Source organism: Rattus norvegicus, chromosome 4 (genome assembly GCF_021556685.1).
Source record: "Rattus norvegicus strain SHRSP/BbbUtx chromosome 4, alternate assembly SHRSP_T2T, whole genome shotgun sequence".
NCBI lineage: Eukaryota > Metazoa > Chordata > Mammalia > Rodentia > Muridae > Rattus > Rattus norvegicus.
In genome coordinates, this window is record NC_141537.1 from 21,760,588 (window position 1) to 21,781,964 (window position 21,377).

The 21,377-nt window shown below is 44.8% G+C and overlaps 2 pseudogenes; both read right to left on the bottom strand.

Annotated features, from left to right (window-relative positions):
- Positions 1-3,404: 3,404 nt before the first annotated feature.
- N4bp1l1 (Nedd4 binding protein 1 like 1) lies at positions 3,405-9,998 on the bottom strand (annotated as a pseudogene).
- Positions 10,039-10,679, bottom strand: LOC120102149 (NEDD4-binding protein 1-like; annotated as a pseudogene).

Here is a 21,377-nt window from a genome sequence, read left to right on the forward strand (position 1 = left end):
ATCTATGCACCCATATCATTGGAAAGTTTAGTATCACTGAAGGGATAATTCCAATACAGAGTATAAGAAATGTGTTGCTGCTTCAAAATAGAATGTAGGAACCAGCCCCATGACCTCATGCTCTATTGAGGAGCAATAGAGATAAAGAGTACACAGTACAAGGAAAGGCAAGAGGATCAAGGGAATAGAATTGAAGACCGGGGAATGAACTCACACACCTATGGTCACCTGATCTTGACAAAGGAGCTGAAATCACCCAATAGAAAAAAGACTGCATTTCTAAGAAATGGTGCCCTTTCCAGTGGAGATCTCCATGTAGAGGAATGAAAATTGATACATTCTCATCTCCTTGTATAAAACTCAAATCCAAATAGATCAAAGACCACCATGGAAAATCAGATACACTCAAACTACAAGAAGAGAATGTGGGTTAAAACTGGAACTGAGGGGGTTGGGGATTTAGCTCAGTGGTAGAGCGCTTGCCTAGGAAGCGCAAGGCCCTGGGTTCGGTCCCCAGCTCCGAAAAAAAGAACAAAAAAAAAAAAAAAAAAAAAAAAAAAAACTGGAACTGAGAAGCAAAGGGGAAAGAAAATTACTTGATCAGAGGGCAAGTGGTTTATTCTCTAAAGATCAATAAGAAAAAGAAAAAATTAAAATAAAACAAATAATAAAGAAAAAACCCAAAAGACAGAACATCAAAACAAACAAATAATAAACGGACAAAAAGAACAAAGCAACAATTGGGAGCACATAAATGTGCCAAGATATTGTAAGTAAAAAGGCACTGTAAATATGACAAAACAGAGACCAACTGAATGGGGAAAGAAGGATCTTACCAACCTTCCATCCAACAGAAGGCTAATATCTACACTCTACACAAATCTCAAAAATTTAGAATGCAGATAGCAGAATAATCCAAATAAAAATGGGGAAATTAATAAAGAATCTTAACTGGGGAATACTTAATGGCGCTGAAGCACTTAGAAGAAGGTTAAACATCCTCAGTTATCAAGTAAATGGAACTACAAACAACTCTGAGATTTCATCACTCTACACTCAGAGTGGTTAATTTGAAAACTCAGGTTACAAGAGATGCTGGCAAGGATGTGGAGACAAAGGAACCGTCCTCCAATCTTGGTGGGACCGCAAGCTGGTAGAGGCTCTCTGGAAATAAGTTTAGAAGTTCCTCAGAAATGTGGGCACAATACTCCCTTAGGACCCAGCAATACCCTTCCTGGGCACATTCCTAAAGATTACTCCAAACTAGAACAAAGACACTTCCACCACTATGCTCATAGCAGCCTTATTCATACTAGCCAGAAGCTGGAATGTACCCAGATGTCTTTCAACAGAGGAATGTATGGAGAAAATGTGGTATGTTTACTCAAGGGAGTACTACTCAACTATTTAAAAGAAGGACTTTATGAAATTCGTAGGCAAACAGTTACGACTAAAAAACTTCATCATGAGTGAGAGAATACAAATAGTTCTTGATAGTGTTTCTATAGCTCTTAATCCTCCCTTATGGCCCACCACACATCAGAGATAGTCAATAAGAAAGGAAAATGTGAACATGGACCAGTTTAGAAAGGTTCAATTTTTCCTTTTATCACACTTTAGTCTTACATTTACAGTCCAGTCACCATCCCCATGCCATTCCACACTCATCCCAGAACACCTTCCACCTCCCACTGTCCAATGGGCTGTTCCCCAATACCTCTCCCCACCAACCAGACCTCCCCACTCCCTGAGGCCTCAAGTCTCCCTCGGCTTAGTTGCATCTATTCTATGGGACCTGAAAAGGCAGTCCTCTGCAGTATATGTGTTGGAGGCCTCCTCTCAGAAGATATATGCTGTCTGGTTGGTTGCTTGTTCTCAAAGATCTTGAGGATCCAGGTTAGTTGAGTTTTTTGGTCTTCCTGAGGGGCCTCCACGCTTCTCGGATACTCCAGCTTTGCCTTAAGACAACCACATTTCTCTCTGGCTTCTGTCCAATGGTTGTATGAAAGTATCTACAGATGAATTCCTAAGCTGCTGGTTGGGCCTCACAGAATGCTGCCATGCGAGTCTACTCTCTGTAAGCACACCAATAGTTGTTTCCTTGGAGCAGCCACACACAGTTAGTCCAGAAAGTGGCAGCTCAGTCCTCTAGCAAACACTTCAGGGATACAGCAGCAGTCCAATTTGGTAGAGTCAGGATAGAGGTTAAGGAGCAGCAGCTGTGGCAGAAACCAGCAGTGACAGCCAGACCTCAGGCTAAGCATGCCTCAGCAAGAGGAAAAAAGACCAGGAGAGGTTCTAAGCTGTGCTTCTCTCAGTGAATGGAAGACCACTGAAGAAGAAACAAGACCCTCAAGTTCTATTTATATCCTCCATATATCACCTGTGCTCAACAGGTCTAGCCTCAGCACATCTGTCAGCTGACACCAATCAGCAAATCAGCTCAACCACACAAAGCTGCAAGCACACACACACAGAAGATTTTGTAAGACATGTCTCCATGAAAATCAGTGATACAGCAGCAATCCAATTTGCTAGAGTCAGGATAGCAATCAAGGACCAGCAGCTGTGGCAAAAACCAGCAGTGGCAGCCAGACCTCAGGCTAAGCATGCCTCAGCAGGAGGAAGACCAAGAGAGGTTCTCAGCTGAGCTTCTCTCAGGGAATGGGAGACCACTGAAGAAGACAGGAGACCCTCAATTTCTATTTATATCTCTCCATATATCACCTGTGCTCAACAGGTCTAGCCTCAGCACATCTGTCAACTGACATCACTCCCCCAAGCAGCTCAAGCCCACAGAAGCTGCAAGCCCCCTCCCAGAAGGTTCTGTTGGACCTTTTCCGTGTAGTTCAGGAAAAGATAGTTCAAGAAAGCAATGCAAGGAAGACAGATGAGTCCATGCATTTCCTTTGCCTGGATGCTTTCATCAACATCACTTGTCTCTTGTTGATGGCTTTCCCTGAACATTCTCCCTCCTTTGTTTGCTTCAGCTGTACCTATCCTTCCACTCTCTGTTCCACCGAGCCCAGCCAAAGGACGTACCAAGAACCCTTAAGGTTCTACTTCAGTGAGGCAGCATTCTTCAGTGTCTTTCGGGGAGTACTCATTTCCCCTTGCTGTGGAGCAAGCATCTCATGTTGTATATAGTACATATCTCCTTCCCTTTTGTTTTCTATTCCAAGGAACGTTACACTGGGTTCCTTCACATTATGGCACTTCCCACAGTTGGCAGTTTCAACCTCCCAATCAGGGCTCCCTTTGTCCCTGGGCCCTCAGTCCAGCTTGCAGTAAATCACCAGGACAGAGAGGGCACTCAGGTCTCTAAAGTAGGGATAAGCCGCCAGAGTCTGGTAGAACATCAGGTTTTGCTCAGCGTCCGGGAAGGCCATTCACAAAGGCCACACTCAGAGCGCTTTTCTCTGCAGAATCCTGGTCCTGGGTGGAGCAACAAGGCTTGCTTGGGCTCCCTGGATATTGTGGCTTTGGATGGTGTGGCCAAATGTGCGCACATCTGACTGGGCATCGAGTTTTGGAGGCGTGTGTAGAAGAAAGGCCTCCCTTTGAAGAAATTCTTCGAGCCGAGGTCCATGTCTTCCCAGAGGGTCGTCAGGAACCATAAATATGTCCCCCACAAAAGTGTACTGAAGCAGCCTTCTTGCGATAATTTCTCTCCAGGACACGGACTCGGTCACAATCTCTCTAAAGTTGTCATTGGTTACAATGATGCCTACAGTCTTTTCTGCTAAGTAGAGCATGAACCTGTCGTCAAGAGAAGCAATTCTCTGCCCAAGGTTAGTCCGGGAAGGAGTGAAAGCTAATATCCCAAGCTCCCGGAGCTGGCTTAAGAAGTGCTGTCAGGATGCCGAGTGGTTCTCCAGTGTGGGACAAACACAGTGATGTTTCTGTGGCCGAGCTTCCAAAAATATTCAACTGCAACGGCAATGCCACGGCAACTAAAGAACTTGTTCAGACCATGGGCCATTGCAACATTACTGCCATCTATAACGATATGCTTCAGATCTTCTCTGGCTGGTTCATTTCTTAAGTCCAGCTGGTATGGTATTTTCAGAATATCTTGAAATCTTTGATCCCGGGTAATGGAGGAATAGATGTGATCGCAGGGTCGAGCCAATCTTGCATCAGTATGTGAAGTTAAGTGCTGGGGCAGCAGCGCTGGGTCCGTTTGGGGAGCGTTTGGCTTGAGGTGTGGAGAGCTGGAAGAGCGAGTAGCCTCTGCACAGTCCGGCTTCCTATTATTCGGACCTGTAATTCCTGTTTGCTCTTGCAAACCATTTTCAGGCCTCTGTTCCCGGGCCGCTGGGAAAGATAGTGCAGATGGTGAACCTGCCTCAGTAAGGTCCGTAAGAGGGTGTGCTTTATGTTCAATGGGCTGTCTGTCTTCAGCCTCGATTTTATCAGGCACCACAGGTTCACATTTAAGCACTTCCTGTTCTCTTGCTTCCCCTGCGGTTGGTCTTTCAAGCCTTTGTAATATCATGGCTACTTTTGCTCCTAGCACACCTATTTCTTGTTGTTGCCCAGCTAGCTTTGCAACCTTTTTTGAGAGAATTTCTAGTTGTAGATGTCTATTTTTCAGTTCTTCTAAGAGGAAATATATGAAGATTGCAACTGAAAATTGGTAGACGCTTATGCCCGAAATCACACATGCAATCAGCAAAGTCAAGGCTTTCTCAACTATCTTCTGGTAGTCTCCAATCTTTACACTTGTGTGTGAGGGATCAGCACTGGAATTTTCCATTGGTAATGCAGTCAAAGTCTGCCTATACAAGGAAAAGTGTCTTTTCTGTTGACTTGGTAAGGCTTACCTTGTCTGAGTCCTCTGATCGGTGCCTTGCTCTGGCCTTAAGTCTCCAGTGGTTCCAGAGTTGCAGAATGTCTCTGGGTCCCCTGCAGAGCTTGAGGAAATGATTCTTCCTCTGGAGACAACCTTGGTGAATGTCTCTTCTTGAGCTTTCTCTCAGACGACCTGTGGGCTGTATTGGTGGATAATCACTTTGGGTTTGCCCCCGATGTAAACCCCCCAAATAAACCGGATGTACCTTTTAATTGCCAGAAGAAATTATAGTCTCAACTGCTTAATTTTGAATAAGTTCTTGTTCTTCCTGAATTCTTGTAGAATGGTTCAATTCCAACACCTGTCCGAGATGACTGATTCAACCCGTCCTCTCCAAACTTACAGGGCTTTGCCCAAAATAATTCAGTCTATTGTTCTGATCTTCTGACTTATTCTTAGCCTCTGCTTAGAATGGTCTATGTACACACTCACAACGGAGCTCCAGTGCACTCCAATGATCTCAGCTAATGCACTCCCAACTGAAGGCAACTCTGCTAATGGATAAAAACTCTCCCTTCTTTGCTGTGCTTATATAGGAGAGGTGGGTGTATCCAATCTCTGACACACCCTCTGTACTCTGATTGAAAATTTTGTCTGCCTTCCAGTAGGATTATCTTGTTTGGGATTAAAGGCGTGTATGAAGGGTGTGTCCAGAATGATCACACTGACCTTGCAATTCCCTAGATGGGATCAGGGCAGCCACTTTGCTGGATCAATTTACCTCCTCAATTGTTGCAGAGGTGTTGTCAGTCATTTGTTTATCCTGACTTGTTGCATGCTTTGTTGGCCAAAGAGGGTTTATGCCCAACACACACAGAAATCAAATACAATCCCATCAAATCAATGCTAGACATCTAAATACTAGAGGAAAAAGAAAGAGTTTTATTTGAGTTCTACCCTGTCGCAGACAACAGTGAATGAGTATGCCCACACACTTGACCTCAGCCCACATGGTACAAACCAGCCCCAGGCACACAGAGCCCTGGCTAGCACTGCACAGCAGTGTCTCAGAATATTTGGTAGCAATATGAACCCCCAAAATGGTGTGCTTACCAAAAAGGACTGTTTGTAGTTGAGGTGTTTCTCCGTCATAGCACACGCTTTTAAACCCTCAGCTTGGACTATAGTTATGCTCTTTTATACAGCTGGGTTAGATGGAGTGACCAGTGTTTGAAAGGGAAGGTATATTTGAAAAGTAGACTCTGTGATAAAGCACAGGAAGATGTGATGAAGAGGATATGCCTGAATTGTTTGTGTACAGAGAGAAGAGCCTGGCTGCTTAGAAGAAAGCACTGTGGAGGAATGTTCATGAGAGAAGACACACTTTTCCCAAGAGTGTTTTGTAGGGACTGGTTGAGTAGACATATAGGTAGGCAGGAAGAAGTCCAAATGACCTAGTGAATGGAGGAAGAGGAAGAAGAATCAGGAGGAGGAAGAGGAGGAGCAAAAGAAGGAGAAGGAGGACAAGGAGGATGAAGAAAAGGAGGAGGCGGTAAAGAAGAATATTTGATCATAATGTCATGTTACAGGGAGGGGCCTTTTCAGCATCAAATCCCCCATTGTTCGGAGTCTCATCTGTGCTTGCCTACAGATCGCCTTGTGTCTTCCCACTTGTTCCAGTTAGCTCTGAGGCCCAGAGATTTCCCATTACCAATACATGTCTCTCTATCTCCATGATCCCATACCCTGCCTTACCCGATGACCAACTCAGAACCCTCTGTCCATCTACCCTCAAGCTCTATTTTATTTCTCCTTCTGAGAAGGGTTCAATACTTCTCCAACTTTTCTCTGTGTTGTGCGCCTTTGGAGGTTCTTTGGATCCTGTTTACTTTATCTTGTATTTTACAGGTAATATCCATTACAGGTGAATAGATACCACATAAGTTATTTGTGTCTGTTTGATCTCACTCATGATCAATTAGAACTACACCTGAACTCTCAACAGAGGCTCTGAAACACAGAAATTGCTGGGCATGTGTTTTACAGACACCATACAATACAACTGCTCACTTACACTAATATACCCAGAAAAACTTTCATTCTCGACTAAGGAAGGAAAGTAGATTCCCATGACCGATTCAAATATAAACTTTGACTCCCAAACACAGCCCTACAAAGATATTAGAAATAAACCTGCAACTGGAGGAGGATTACTATATTCAAGAAAACGTGGTAGATAATTTCACAGCACCAAAAAGAAAAGTGGAAACAAATACGCAAACACAGTCACAACCTCCCACTCCCACACACACACTGCTGCCGCAACGAAAACCGTCAGCACCACAACAGTTATCTAAATTACCGAAAATAACCATCATTAGTTATTACCATCTTTCAACATGGAAGGACTCAACTCCAACCTAACAGGCAAAAGATAATACAATAGATGCAAAAGAAATTCTTCAATCTGCTACACACGAGAATCAGAACTCAGCAACAAAGGCAGTTGCAGCTTTGGAATAAAGCCCTGAATTTAAAATTCCAAGCAGTCTGACACATCCAAAAAGCTGGAGCAGACATGTTAATGTCGAGGAAAAAAAATTTCTACCATGTTGAGTCCAAAGACATGGTGAGGGAGATATTATACCCATCAATGATAAACCCAACAAGATTACATCTTGATTGTGCTCCAAACACTAGCACACTCAGAACCATAAAAGTAACATTACTCCAGGTTGAATTTTTAGAGAAAACCACACATTAATGGTAGGAGATCTCAGCACCACATCCTATCCAATTATTATAAATTTACAAGAATCTTTTTCTTCTATTCCTTTGCATCTTCACGAACGTAAAACATTCGCCTTTGGTTGGTATGCTTGTAGTTTTAAGGAACCCATGCATCCATATCATTGGAAAGTTTCGTCTCACTGAAGGACAATTCCACTACAGTGTGTAAAAAAATGTATTGCTGCTTCAAAATAAGAAGGTAGGAACCATCCCCCATAACCTCAAGCTCTATTGCAGAGCAATAGAGATAAAGAGTGCCCAGTACAAGGAAAGGCAGGAGGATCAAGGGAATAGAATTGAAGACCCGGGAATGAACTCACACACCTAAGGTCATTTGACCTTGACAAAGGAGCTAAAATCACCCAATAGAAAAAAGACCTAATTTTCAAGAAATGGTGCTCTTTCCAGTGGAGATCCCCTTGTGGAGGAATGGAAATTGATACATTCTAATCTCTTGTACAAAGCTCAACACCAAGTAGATCAAAGACCACCATATAAAACTAGATACACTGAAAATAAAAGAAGAGAATGTGGGTCAGATCCTGGAACTGAGAGGCAAAGGGGAAAGAAAGTCACTTGGTCAGAAGGCAAATGGTTTATGTTCTAAGGCCAAAAAGAAAAAGAAAAAATTCAAACAAATACCAAATCAAAAAAGAAAGAAAATCCCAAACGATAAAAAATGAAAACATAAATAACAAACTGACAAAAAGAACAAAGCAACAAATGGGACCACATGAATGTGGAAAGGTCCTGTAAGTAATATGGCCGTGTAAATCGGGACAAAACAGAGACCAACTGAATGGGGAAAGAAAGATCTTACCTACCCTCCATCCAATAGAAGGCTAATATCTACACTCTACAAAGCTCTCAAAAAGTTAGAATGCAGATAGCAGAGTAAGCCAGATAAAAATGAAAGAGAACAAGAAAGGATAATGTGAACATGGACCAGTTTAGAAAGGTTCAATTTTTCCTTTTATTATACTTTAGTCTTACATTTACAGTCCAGTCATCATCCCCATGCCATTCCACACTCATCCCAGAACACCTCCCACCTCCCACTGTCCAATGGGCTGTTCCCCAATACCTCTCCCCACCAACCAGACCTCCCCACTCCCTGAGGCCTCAAGTCTCCCTCGGCTTAGTTGCATCTATTCTATGGGACCTGAAAAGGCAGTCCTCTGCAGTATATGTGTTGGAGGCCTCCTCTCAGAAGATATACGCTGTCTGGTTGGTTGCTTGTTCTCTAAGATCTTGAGGATCCAGGTTAGTTGAGTCCTTTTGGTCTTCCCGAGGGGCCTCCACGCTTCTCAGATCCTCCAGCTTCTCCTTAAGAGAACCACATTTCTCTCTGGCTTCTGTCCAATGGTTGTGTGAAAGTACCTCCAGATGAATTCGTAAGCTGCTGGTTGGGCCTCACAGAATGCTGCCATGCGAGTCTCCTCTCTGTAAGCACACAAATAGTTGTTTCCTTGGAGCAGCCACACTCAGTTTGTCCAGAAAGTGGCAGCTCAGTCCGCCAGCAAACACTTCAGGGATACAGCAGCACTCCAATTTGGTAGAGTCAGGATAGCAGTCAAGGAGCAGCAGCTGTGGCAGAAACCAGCAGTGACAGCCAGACCTCAGGCTAAGCATGCCTCAGCAGGAGGAAGACCAGGAGAGGTTCTCAGCTGTGCTTCTCTCAGGGAATGGAAGACCACTGAAGAAGACACGAGACCCTCAAGTTCTATTTCTATCCCTCCATATATCACCTGTGCTCAACAGGTCTAGCCTCAGCACATCTGTCAGCTGACATCACTCGGCCAAGCAGTTCAAGCCCGCAGAAGCTGCAAGCCCACTCCCAGAAGGTTTTGTTGGACCGTTCTCCGTGGAGTTCAGGAAAAGGTAGCTCAACCAAGCAATGCAAGGAAGACAGATGAGTCCATGCATTTCGTTTGCCTGGATTCTTTCATCAACATCACTCGTCTCTTTTGTTGCTGGCTTTCCCTGAACATTCTCCCTCCCATGTTTGCTTCAGCTGTACCTTTCCTTCAACTCTCTGTTCCACTGAGCCCAGCCAAAGGACGTTCCGAGAACCCTTAAGGTTCTACTTCCGTGAGGCAGCATTCTTCAGTGTCTTTCGGGGAGTACTCATTTCCCCTTGCTGTGGAGCGAGCATCTCATGTTGTATACAGCACATATCCCCTTCCCTTTTGTTTTCTATCCCAATGAACATTACACTGGGTTCCTTCACATTATGGCACTTCCCGCAGTTGGCAGTTCCAACCTCCCACCCAGGGCTCCCATTGTCCCTGGGCACTCAGGACAGCTTGCAGCAAATCACCAGGACGGAGAGGGCACTCGGGACTCTCAAGTAGGGATGAGCCGCCAGAATCTGGTCGAACATCAGGTTTTGCTCAGCGTCCGGGAAGGCCATTCACAAAGGCCACCCTCAGAGCGCTTTTCTCTGCAGAAGCCTGGTCCTGGGTGGAGCACCAGGGCTTGCTTGGGCTCCCTGGCTATTGCGGCTCTGGATGGCGTGGCCAAATGTGCGCACATCTGACTGGGCATCGAGTTTTGGAGGCGTGTGTAGAAGAAAGGCCTCCCTTCGAAGAAATTCTCCGAGCCGAGGTCCATGTCTTCCCAGAGGGTCGTCAGGAACCATAAATATGTCCCCCACAAAAGTGTACTGAAGCAGCCTTCTTGCGATAATTTCTCTCCAGGACACGGACTCGGTCACAAACTCTCTCAAGTTGTCATTGGTTACAATGATGCCACCAGTCTTTTCTGCTAAGTGGAGCAGGAACCTGTCGTCATGAGAAGCAATTCTCTGCCCAAGGTTCGTCCGGGAAGGAGTGAAAGCTAATAGCCCAAGCTCCCGGAGCTGGCTTAAGAAGTGCTGCTCTGTGGCATCAGGATGCCGACCGGTTCTCCAGTGTGGGACAAACACAGTGATGTTTCTGTGGCCGAGCTTCCAAAAATATTCAACTGCAACGGCAATGCCACGGCAACTAAAGAACTTGTTCAGACCATGGGCCATTGCAACATTACTGCCATCTATAACGATATGCTTCAGATCTTCTCTGGCTGGTTCATTTCTTAAGTCCAGCTGGTATGGTATTTTCAGAATATCTTGAAATCTTTGATCCCGGGTAATGGAGGAATAGATTTGATCGCAGGGTCGAGCCAATCTTGCATCAGTATGTGAAGTTAAGTGCTGGGGCAGCAGCGCTGGGTCCGTTTGGGGAGCCTTTGGCTTGAGGTGAGGAGAGCTGCAAGAGCGAGGAGGCTCCGCACAGTCCGGCTTCCTATTATTCGGACCTGAAATTCCTGTTTGCTCTTGCAAACCATTTTCAGGCCTCTGTTCCCGGGCCGCTGGGAAAGATAGTGCAGATGGTGAACCTGCCTCAGTAAGGTCCGTAAGAGGGGGTGCTGTATGTTCAATGGGCTGTCTGTCTTCAGCCTCGATTTTATCAGGCACCACAGGTTCACAATTAAGCACTTCCTGTTCTCTTGCTTCCTCTGCCGTTGGTCTTTCAAGCCTTTGTAATATCATGGCTACTTTTGCCCCTAGCACACCTATTTCTTGTTGTTGCCCAGCTAGCTTTGCAACCTTTTTTGAGAGAATTTCTAGTTGTAGATGTCTATTTTTCAGTTCTTCTAAGAGGAAATATATGAAGATTGCAACTGAAAATTGGTAGACGCTTATGCCCGAAATCACACATGCAATCAGCAAAGTCAAGGCTTTCTCAACTATCTTCTGGTAGTCTCCAATCTTTACACTTGTGTGTGAGGGATCAGCACTGGAATTTTCCATTGGTAATGCAGTCAAAGTCTGCCTATACAAGGTAAAGTGTCTTTTCTGTTGACTTGGTAAGGCTTACCTTGTCTGAGTCCTCTGATCGGTGCCTTGCTCTGGCCTTAAGTCTCCAGTGGTTCCAGAGTTTCAGAATGTCTCTGGGTCCCCTGCAGAGCTTGAGGAAATGATTCTTCCTCTGGAGACAACCTTGGTGAATGTCTCTTCTGGAGCTTTTTCTCAGAGGACCTGTGGGCTGTATTGGTGGATAATCACTTTGGGTTTGCCCCCGATGTAAACCCCCCAAATAAACCAGATGTACCTTTTAATTGCCAGAAGAAATTATAGTCTCACCTGCTTAATTTTGAATAAGTTCTTGTTCTTCCTGAATTCTGGTAGACTGTTTCAATTCCAACAGCTCTCCAAGATGAGTGATTCAACCCGGACTCTCCAAACTTCACAGGGCTTTGCTCTAAATAATTCTGTCTATTGTTCTGATCTTCTGACTCCTTCTTATTCTCTGCGTTGAATGGTCTATGGACACACTCTCAACGGAGCTCAAGTGCACTGCAATGCGCTCGGCTAATGCACTCCCAACTGCAGGCAACTCTGCTCACGGACAAAAACTCTCCCTTCTTTTGCTGTGCTTATATAGGAGAGATGGGTGTATCCAATCTCTGACACACCCTCTGTACTCTGATTGAACAATTTGTCTGCCTTCCAGTAGGATTAGCTTGTTTGGGATTAAAGGCGTGTATGAAGGGTGTGTCCAGAAGGATCACACTGAGCTTGCAATTCCCTTGATGTGATCAGAGCGGCCACATTTCTGGATCAATTTACCTCCAGGATTGGGCAGAGTGGTTGGCAGTCATTTGTTTATCCTGACTTGTTGTATGCTTTGTTGGCCAAAGCGGTTGTATGCCCAACACACACAGAAATCAAATACAATCCATCAAATCGGTGCTAGACATCTAAATACTAGAGGAAAAAGAAAGAGTTGTGTATGCATTCTACCATGCCTCGGTCCCCAGTGAATGAATATGCCCACACACTTGACCTCAGCCCACATGGTAGAGACAAGCCCTGGACACACAGAGCCCTGGCTACCACTGCACAGCACTGTTTCAGGATATGTGGCAGTAATGTGAACCCCCAAAATGGTGTGTTTAGCTAAAAGGACTGTTTGTAGTTGAGGTGTTTCTCTGTCATAGCGCATGCTTTTAAACCCGCTGCATGGACTGTAGATGTGCACTTTTTATACAGCTGGGTTAGAAGGAGTGACCAGTGTTTGAAAGGGAAGGTATATTTGAAAAGTAGACTGTGTGATAAATCACAGGAAGATGTGATGAAGAGGATATGCCTGAATTGTTTGGGTACAGAGAGAAGAGCCTGGCTGCTTAGAAGAACGCACTGTGGAGGAATGAAAATGAGAGAAGACACACTTTTCCCAAGAGGGTTTTCTAGGGACTGGTGGATTAGACGTGGAGGTAGGCAGGGAGAAGTCCAAATGAGCTAGTGAATGGAGGAAGAGGAAGAAGCATGAGGAGGAGGAGGAGGAGGAGGAGGACAAGAAGGAGAAGGAGGACAAGGAGGACAAAGAAAAGGAGGAGGAGGAGAAGAAGAATGTTTGATCATAATGTCATGTTACAGGGAGGGGCCACTTCAGGATCAAATCCCCCATTGTTAGGAGTCTCATCTGTGCTTGCCGACAGATCACCTTGTGTCTTCCCACTTGTTCCAGTAAGCTCTCAGGCCCAGAGATGTCCCATTACCAATACACGTCTCTCTACCTCCATGATCCCATACCCTGCCTTACCTGATGACCAACTCGGAACCCTCTGTCCATCTACCCTCAACCTCTATTTGCTTTCTCCTTGTTAGAAGGGTTCAATACTTCTCCAACTTTTCTCTGTGTTGTGCGGCTTTGGAGATTCTTTTTATCCTGTTTACTTTATCTTGTATTTTACAGGTAATATCCCTTACAGGTGAATAGATACCACATAAGTTATTTGTGTCTGTTTGATCTCACTCATGATCAATGAGAATTAAACCTGATTTCTCAACAGAGGCCCTGAAACACAGAAGTTGCTGGGCAGGTGTTTTATAGATATTATACAATAAAACTGCTAACATACACTAATATACCCAGCAAAACTTTCATTCTCGACAAAGGAAGGAAACTAGATTCCCATGACCGATTCTAATATAAACTTTGACTCCCACACACAGCCCTACAAAGATATTAGAAAGAAACCTGCATCTGGAGGAGGATTACTATATTCAACAAAACGGGGTAGATAATTTCACAGCACCAAAAAGAAAAGTGGAACACAAACCCACAAACTCAGGCCCCACCTCCCACTCCTCCACAACACTGCTGTCGCCGCCAAAACCATCACCACCACAACAGTTATCTAAATTACTGAAATTAACCATCATTAGTTATTAACATCTTTCAACATCGAAGGACTCGACTCCAACCTAATAGGCAAAAGATAATACAATCGATGCAAAAGAAATTCTTCAATCTGCTACACACAAGAAACATACCTCAGCAGCAAAGGCAGTTGCAGATTTGGAATAAAGTCCTGAATTTAAAATTCCAAGCAATCTGACACACCCAAAAAGCTGGAGCAGATGTTTTAATGTCGAGGAAAATAAAATTTCTACCACGTTGAGTCAAAAGACATGGTGAGGGAGATATTATACCCATCAAAGATAAACCCAACAAGATTACATCTTGATTGTGAACATTCATGCTCCAAACACTAGCACACACAGAACCGTAAAAGAAGCATTACTCCAGCTTGAATTTTTAGAGAAAACCACACATTAATAGTAGGAGATCTCATCACCACACCCTATCAAATTATTATAAATTTACAAGAATCTTTTCCTACTATTCCTTTGCATCTTCACGAATGTAAAACATTGGCGTTTGGTTGGTATGCTTGTAGTTTTAAAGAACCCACGCATCCATATCATTGGAAAGTTTAGTCTCACTGAACGGTAATTCCACGACAGTGTATAAGAAATGTGTTGCTGCTTCACAATAAGAAGGTAGGAACCATCCCCCATGATCTCAACCTCTATTGCGGAGCAATAGAGATAAAGAGTGCCCAGTACAAGGAAAGGCAGGAAGATCAAGGGAACAGAATTGAAGACCCGGGAATGAACTCACACACCTATGGTCACTTGACCCTGACAAAGGAGCTAAAATCACCCAATAGGAAAAAGACCTACTTTTCAAGAAATGGTGCTCTTTCCAGTGGAGATCTCCTCGTGGAGGAAAGGAAATTGATACATTCTCATCTCCTTGTACAAAGCTCAACTCCAAGTAGATCAAAGACCGCCATGCAAAACCAGATACTCTGAAACTGAAAGAAGAGAATGTGGGTCAGATCCTGGAACTGAGAGGCAAAGGGGAAAGAAAGTTCCTTGATCAGAAGGCAAATGGTTTATGCTCTAAGATCAAAAAGAAAAGGGAATAATTGAAGCAAATACCAAATCAAAAAAGAAAGAAAAACCCAAACGATAAAAAATAAAAACAAAAATAACAAACCGACCAAAAGAACAAAGCAAAAAATGGGACCACATGAATTCGGAAAGATCCTGTAAGTAATATGGCCGTGTAAATAGGACAAAACAGAGACCAACTGAATGGGGAAAGAAAGATCTTACCAAACCTCCATCCAATAGAAGGCTAATATCTACACTCTACAAAGATCTCAAAAATTTAGAATGCAGATAGCAGAATAAGCCAAATAAAAGTGGGGAAATTATGAAAGAACCTTAAGTGGGGAGTACTGAATGGCCCCGAAGCAATGAGAAAAAGGTTAAACATCCTCAGTAATCAAGTAAATGCAATTACAAACAACCCTGCGATTTTGTCTCCCAACAGGCAGAGTGGCTAAGTTCAAAACTCAGGTGACAACAGATGCTGGCAAGGATGTGGAGACAAAGGAACCATCCTCCTATCTAGGTGGGACCGAAAGCTGGTAGAGGCTCTCTGGAAATCGGTCTGGAAGTTCCTCAGAAATGTGGACAAAATGCTCCTTTAGGACCCAGCAATACTATTCCTGGGCACATTCCCAAAGCTTGCTCCAACCTAGAACAAAGACACTTCCACCACTATGCTCATAGCAGCCTTATTCATACTAGCCAGGAGCCAGAAAGTACCCAGATGTCTTTCAACAGAGGAATGTATGGAGAAAATGTGGCACGTTTACTCAAGGGAGTACTACTCAACTATTTAAAAGAAGGACTTTATGAAATTCGTAGGCAAACCGTTAGGACTAGAAAATATCATCATGAGTGAGATAACCTAAAAAGCTTCTTCACAGTGTTTCTTAAACTCTTCATCCTCCCTTATGGCCCACCACCCATCGGAGAAAGAGAACAAGAAAGGATAATGTGAACATGGACCAGTTTAGAAAGGTTCAATTTTTCCTTTTATTATACTTTAGTCTTACATTTACAGTCCAGTCATCATCCCCATGCCATTCCACACTCATCCCAGAACACCTCCCACCTCCCACTGTCCAATGGGCTGTTCCCCAATACCTCTCCCCACCAACCAGACCTCCCCACTCCCTGAGGCCTCAAGTCTCCCTCGGCTTAGTTGCATCTATTCTATGGGACCTGAAAAGGCAGTCCTCTGCAGTATATGTGTTGGAGGCCTCCTCTCAGAAGATATACGCTGTCTGGTTGGTTGCTTGTTCTCTAAGATCTTGAGGATCCAGGTTAGTTGAGTCCTTTTGGTCTTCCCGAGGGGCCTCCACGCTTCTCAGATCCTCCAGCTTCTCCTTAAGAGAACCACATTTCTCTCTGGCTTCTGTCCAATGGTTGTGTGAAAGTACCTCCAGATGAATTCGTAAGCTGCTGGTTGGGCCTCACAGAATGCTGCCATGCGAGTCTCCTCTCTGTAAGCACACAAATAGTTGTTTCCTTGGAGCAGCCACACTCAGTTTGTCCAGAAAGTGGCAGCTCAGTCCGCCAGCAAACACTTCAGGGATACAGCAGCACTCCAATTTGGTAGAGTCAGGATAGCAGTCAAGGAGCAGCAGCTGTGGCAGAAACCAGCAGTGACAGCCAGACCTCAGGCTAAGCATGCCTCAGCAGGAGGAAGACCAGGAGAGGTTCTCAGCTGTGCTTCTCTCAGGGAATGGAAGACCACTGAAGAAGACACGAGACCCTCAAGTTCTATTTCTATCCCTCCATATATCACCTGTGCTCAACAGGTCTAGCCTCAGCACATCTGTCAGCTGACATCACTCGGCCAAGCAGTTCAAGCCCGCAGAAGCTGCAAGCCCACTCCCAGAAGGTTTTGTTGGACCGTTCTCCGTGGAGTTCAGGAAAAGGTAGCTCAACCAAGCAATGCAAGGAAGACAGATGAGTCCATGCATTTCGTTTGCCTGGATTCTTTCATCAACATCACTCGTCTCTTTTGTTGCTGGCTTTCCCTGAACATTCTCCCTCCCATGTTTGCTTCAGCTGTACCTTTCCTTCAACTCTCTGTTCCACTGAGCCCAGCCAAAGGACGTTCCGAGAACCCTTAAGGTTCTACTTCCGTGAGGCAGCATTCTTCAGTGTCTTTCGGGGAGTACTCATTTCCCCTTGCTGTGGAGCGAGCATCTCATGTTGTATACAGCACATATCCCCTTCCCTTTTGTTTTCTATCCCAATGAACATTACACTGGGTTCCTTCACATTATGGCACTTCCCGCAGTTGGCAGTTCCAACCTCCCACCCAGGGCTCCCATTGTCCCTGGGCACTCAGGACAGCTTGCAGCAAATCACCAGGACGGAGAGGGCACTCGGGACTCTCAAGTAGGGATGAGCCGCCAGAATCTGGTCGAACATCAGGTTTTGCTCAGCGTCCGGGAAGGCCATTCACAAAGGCCACCCTCAGAGCGCTTTTCTCTGCAGAAGCCTGGTCCTGGGTGGAGCACCAGGGCTTGCTTGGGCTCCCTGGCTATTGCGGCTCTGGATGGCGTGGCCAAATGTGCGCACATCTGACTGGGCATCGAGTTTTGGAGGCGTGTGTAGAAGAAAGGCCTCCCTTCGAAGAAATTCTCCGAGCCGAGGTCCATGTCTTCCCAGAGGGTCGTCAGGAACCATAAATATGTCCCCCACAAAAGTGTACTGAAGCAGCCTTCTTGCGATAATTTCTCTCCAGGACACGGACTCGGTCACAAACTCTCTCAAGTTGTCATTGGTTACAATGATGCCACCAGTCTTTTCTGCTAAGTGGAGCAGGAACCTGTCGTCATGAGAAGCAATTCTCTGCCCAAGGTTCGTCCGGGAAGGAGTGAAAGCTAATAGCCCAAGCTCCCGGAGCTGGCTTAAGAAGTGCTGCTCTGTGGCATCAGGATGCCGACCGGTTCTCCAGTGTGGGACAAACACAGTGATGTTTCTGTGGCCGAGCTTCCAAAAATATTCAACTGCAACGGCAATTCCACGGCAACTAAAGAACTTGTTCAGACCATGGGCCATTGCAACATTACTGCCATCTATAACGATATGCTTCAGATCTTCTCTGGCTGGTTCATTTCTTAAGTCCAGCTGGTATGGTATTTTCAGAATATCTTGAAATCTTTGATCCCGGGTAATGGAGGAATAGATTTGATCGCAGGGTCGAGCCAATCTTGCATCAGTATGTGAAGTTAAGTGCTGGGGCAGCAGCGCTGGGTCCGTTTGGGGAGCCTTTGGCTTGAGGTGAGGAGAGCTGCAAGAGCGAGGAGGCTCCGCACAGTCCGGCTTCCTATTATTCGGACCTGAAATTCCTGTTTGCTCTTGCAAACCTTTTTCAGGCCTCTGTTCCCGGGCCGCTGGGAAAGATAGTGCAGATGGTGAACCTGCCTCAGTAAGGTCCGTAAGAGGGGGTGCTGTATGTTCAATGGGCTGTCTGTCTTCAGCCTCGATTTTATCAGGCACCACAGGTTCACAATTAAGCACTTCCTGTTCTCTTGCTTCCTCTGCCGTTGGTCTTTCAAGCCTTTGTAATATCATGGCTACTTTTGCCCCTAGCACACCTATTTCTTGTTGTTGCCCAGCTAGCTTTGCAACCTTTTTTGAGAGAATTTCTAGTTGTAGATGTCTATTTTTCAGTTCTTCTAAGAGGAAATATATGAAGATTGCAACTGAAAATTGGTAGACGCTTATGCCCGAAATCACACATGCAATCAGCAAAGTCAAGGCTTTCTCAACTATCTTCTGGTAGTCTCCAATCTTTACACTTGTGTGTGAGGGATCGGCCCTGGAATTTTCCATTGGTAATGCAGTCAAAGTCTGCCTATACAAGGTAAAGTGTCTTTTCTGTTGACTTGGTAAGGCTTACCTTGTCTGAGTCCTCTGATCGGTGCCTTGCTCTGGCCTTAAGTCTCCAGTGGTTCCAGAGTTGCAGAATGTCTCTGGGTCCCCTGCAGAGCTTGAGGAAATGATTCTTCCTCTGGAGACAGCCTTGGTGAATGTCTCTTCTGGAGCTTTTTCTCAGAGGACCTGTGGGCTGTATTGGTGGATAATCACTTTGGGTTTGCCCCCGATGTAAACCCCCCAAATAAACCAGATGTACCTTTTAATTGCCAGAAGAAATTATAGTCTCACCTGCTTAATTTTGAATAAGTTCTTGTTCTTCCTGAATTCTGGTAGACTGTTTCAATTCCAACAGCTCTCCAAGATGAGTGATTCAACCCGGACTCTCCAAACTTCACAGGGCTTTGCTCAAAATAATTCTGTCTATTGTTCTGATCTTCTGACTCCTTCTTATTCTCTGCGTTGAATGGTCTATGGACACACTCTCAACGGAGCTCAAGTGCACTGCAATGCGCTCGGCTAATGCACTCCCAACTGCAGGCAACTCTGCTCACGGACAAAAACTCTCCCTTCTTTTGCTGTGCTTATATAGGAGAGATGGGTGTATCCAATCTCTGACACACCCTCTGTACTCTGATTGAACAATTTGTCTGCCTTCCAGTAGGATTAGCTTGTTTGGGATTAAAGGCGTGTATGAAGGGTGTGTCCAGAAGGATCACACTGAGCTTGCAATTCCCTTGATGTGATCAGAGCGGCCACATTTCTGGATCAATTTACCTCCAGGATTGGGCAGAGTGGTTGGCAGTCATTTGTTTATCCTGACTTGTTGTATGCTTTGTTGGCCAAAGCGGTTGTATGCCCAACACACACAGAAATCAAATACAATCCATCAAATCGGTGCTAGACATCTAAATACTAGAGGAAAAAGAAAGAGTTGTGTATGCATTCTACCATGCCTCGGTCCCCAGTGAATGAATATGCCCACACACTTGACCTCAGCCCACATGGTAGAGACAAGCCCTGGACACACAGAGCCCTGGCTACCACTGCACAGCACTGTTTCAGGATATGTGGCAGTAATGTGAACCCCCAAAATGGTGTGTTTAGCTAAAAGGACTGTTTGTAGTTGAGGTGTTTCTCTGTCATAGCGCATGCTTTTAAACCCGCTGCATGGACTGTAGATGTGCACTTTTTATACAGCTGGGTTAGAAGGAGTGACCAGTGTTTGAAAGGGAAGGTATATTTGAAAAGTAGACTGTGTGATAAATCACAGGAAGATGTGATGAAGAGGATATGCCTGAATTGTTTGGGTACAGAGAGAAGAGCCTGGCTGCTTAGAAGAACGCACTGTGGAGGAATGAAAATGAGAGAAGACACACTTTTCCCAAGAGGGTTTTCTAGGGACTGGTGGATTAGACGTGGAGGTAGGCAGGGAGAAGTCCAAATGAGCTAGTGAATGGAGGAAGAGGAAGAAGCATGAGGAGGAGGAGGAGGAGGAGGAGGACAAGAAGGAGAAGGAGGACAAGGAGGACAAAGAAAAGGAGGAGGAGGAGAAGAAGAATGTTTGATCATAATGTCATGTTACAGGGAGGGGCCACTTCAGGATCAAATCCCCCATTGTTAGGAGTCTCATCTGTGCTTGCCGACAGATCACCTTGTGTCTTCCCACTTGTTCCAGTAAGCTCTCAGGCCCAGAGATGTCCCATTACCAATACACGTCTCTCTACCTCCATGATCCCATACCCTGCCTTACCTGATGACCAACTCGGAACCCTCTGTCCATCTACCCTCAACCTCTATTTGCTTTCTCCTTGTTAGAAGGGTTCAATACTTCTCCAACTTTTCTCTGTGTTGTGCGGCTTTGGAGATTCTTTTTATCCTGTTTACTTTATCTTGTATTTTACAGGTAATATCCCTTACAGGTGAATAGATACCACATAAGTTATTTGTGTCTGTTTGATCTCAGTCATGATCAATGAGAATTAAACCTGATTTCTCAACAGAGGCCCTGAAACACAGAAGTTGCTGGGCAGGTGTTTTATAGATATTATACAATAAAACTGCTAACATACACTAATATACCCAGCAAAACTTTCATTCTCGACAAAGGAAGGAAACTAGATTCCCATGACCGATTCTAATATAAACTTTGACTCCCACACACAGCCCTACAAAGATATTAGAAAGAAACCTGCATCTGGAGGAGGATTACTATATTCAACAAAACGGGGTAGATAATTTCACAGCACCAAAAAGAAAAGTGGAACACAAACCCACAAACTCAGGCCCCACCTCCCACTCCTCCACAACACTGCTGTCGCCGCCAAAACCATCACCACCACAACAGTTATCTAAATTACTGAAATTAACCATCATTAGTTATTAACATCTTTCAACATCGAAGGACTCGACTCCAACCTAATAGGCAAAAGATAATACAATCGATGCAAAAGAAATTCTTCAATCTGCTACACACAAGAAACATACCTCAGCAGCAAAGGCAGTTGCAGATTTGGAATAAAGTCCTGAATTTAAAATTCCAAGCAATCTGACACACCCAAAAAGCTGGAGCAGATGTTTTAATGTCGAGGAAAATAAAATTTCTACCACGTTGAGTCAAAAGACATGGTGAGGGAGATATTATACCCATCAAAGATAAACCCAACAAGATTACATCTTGATTGTGAACATTCATGCTCCAAACAC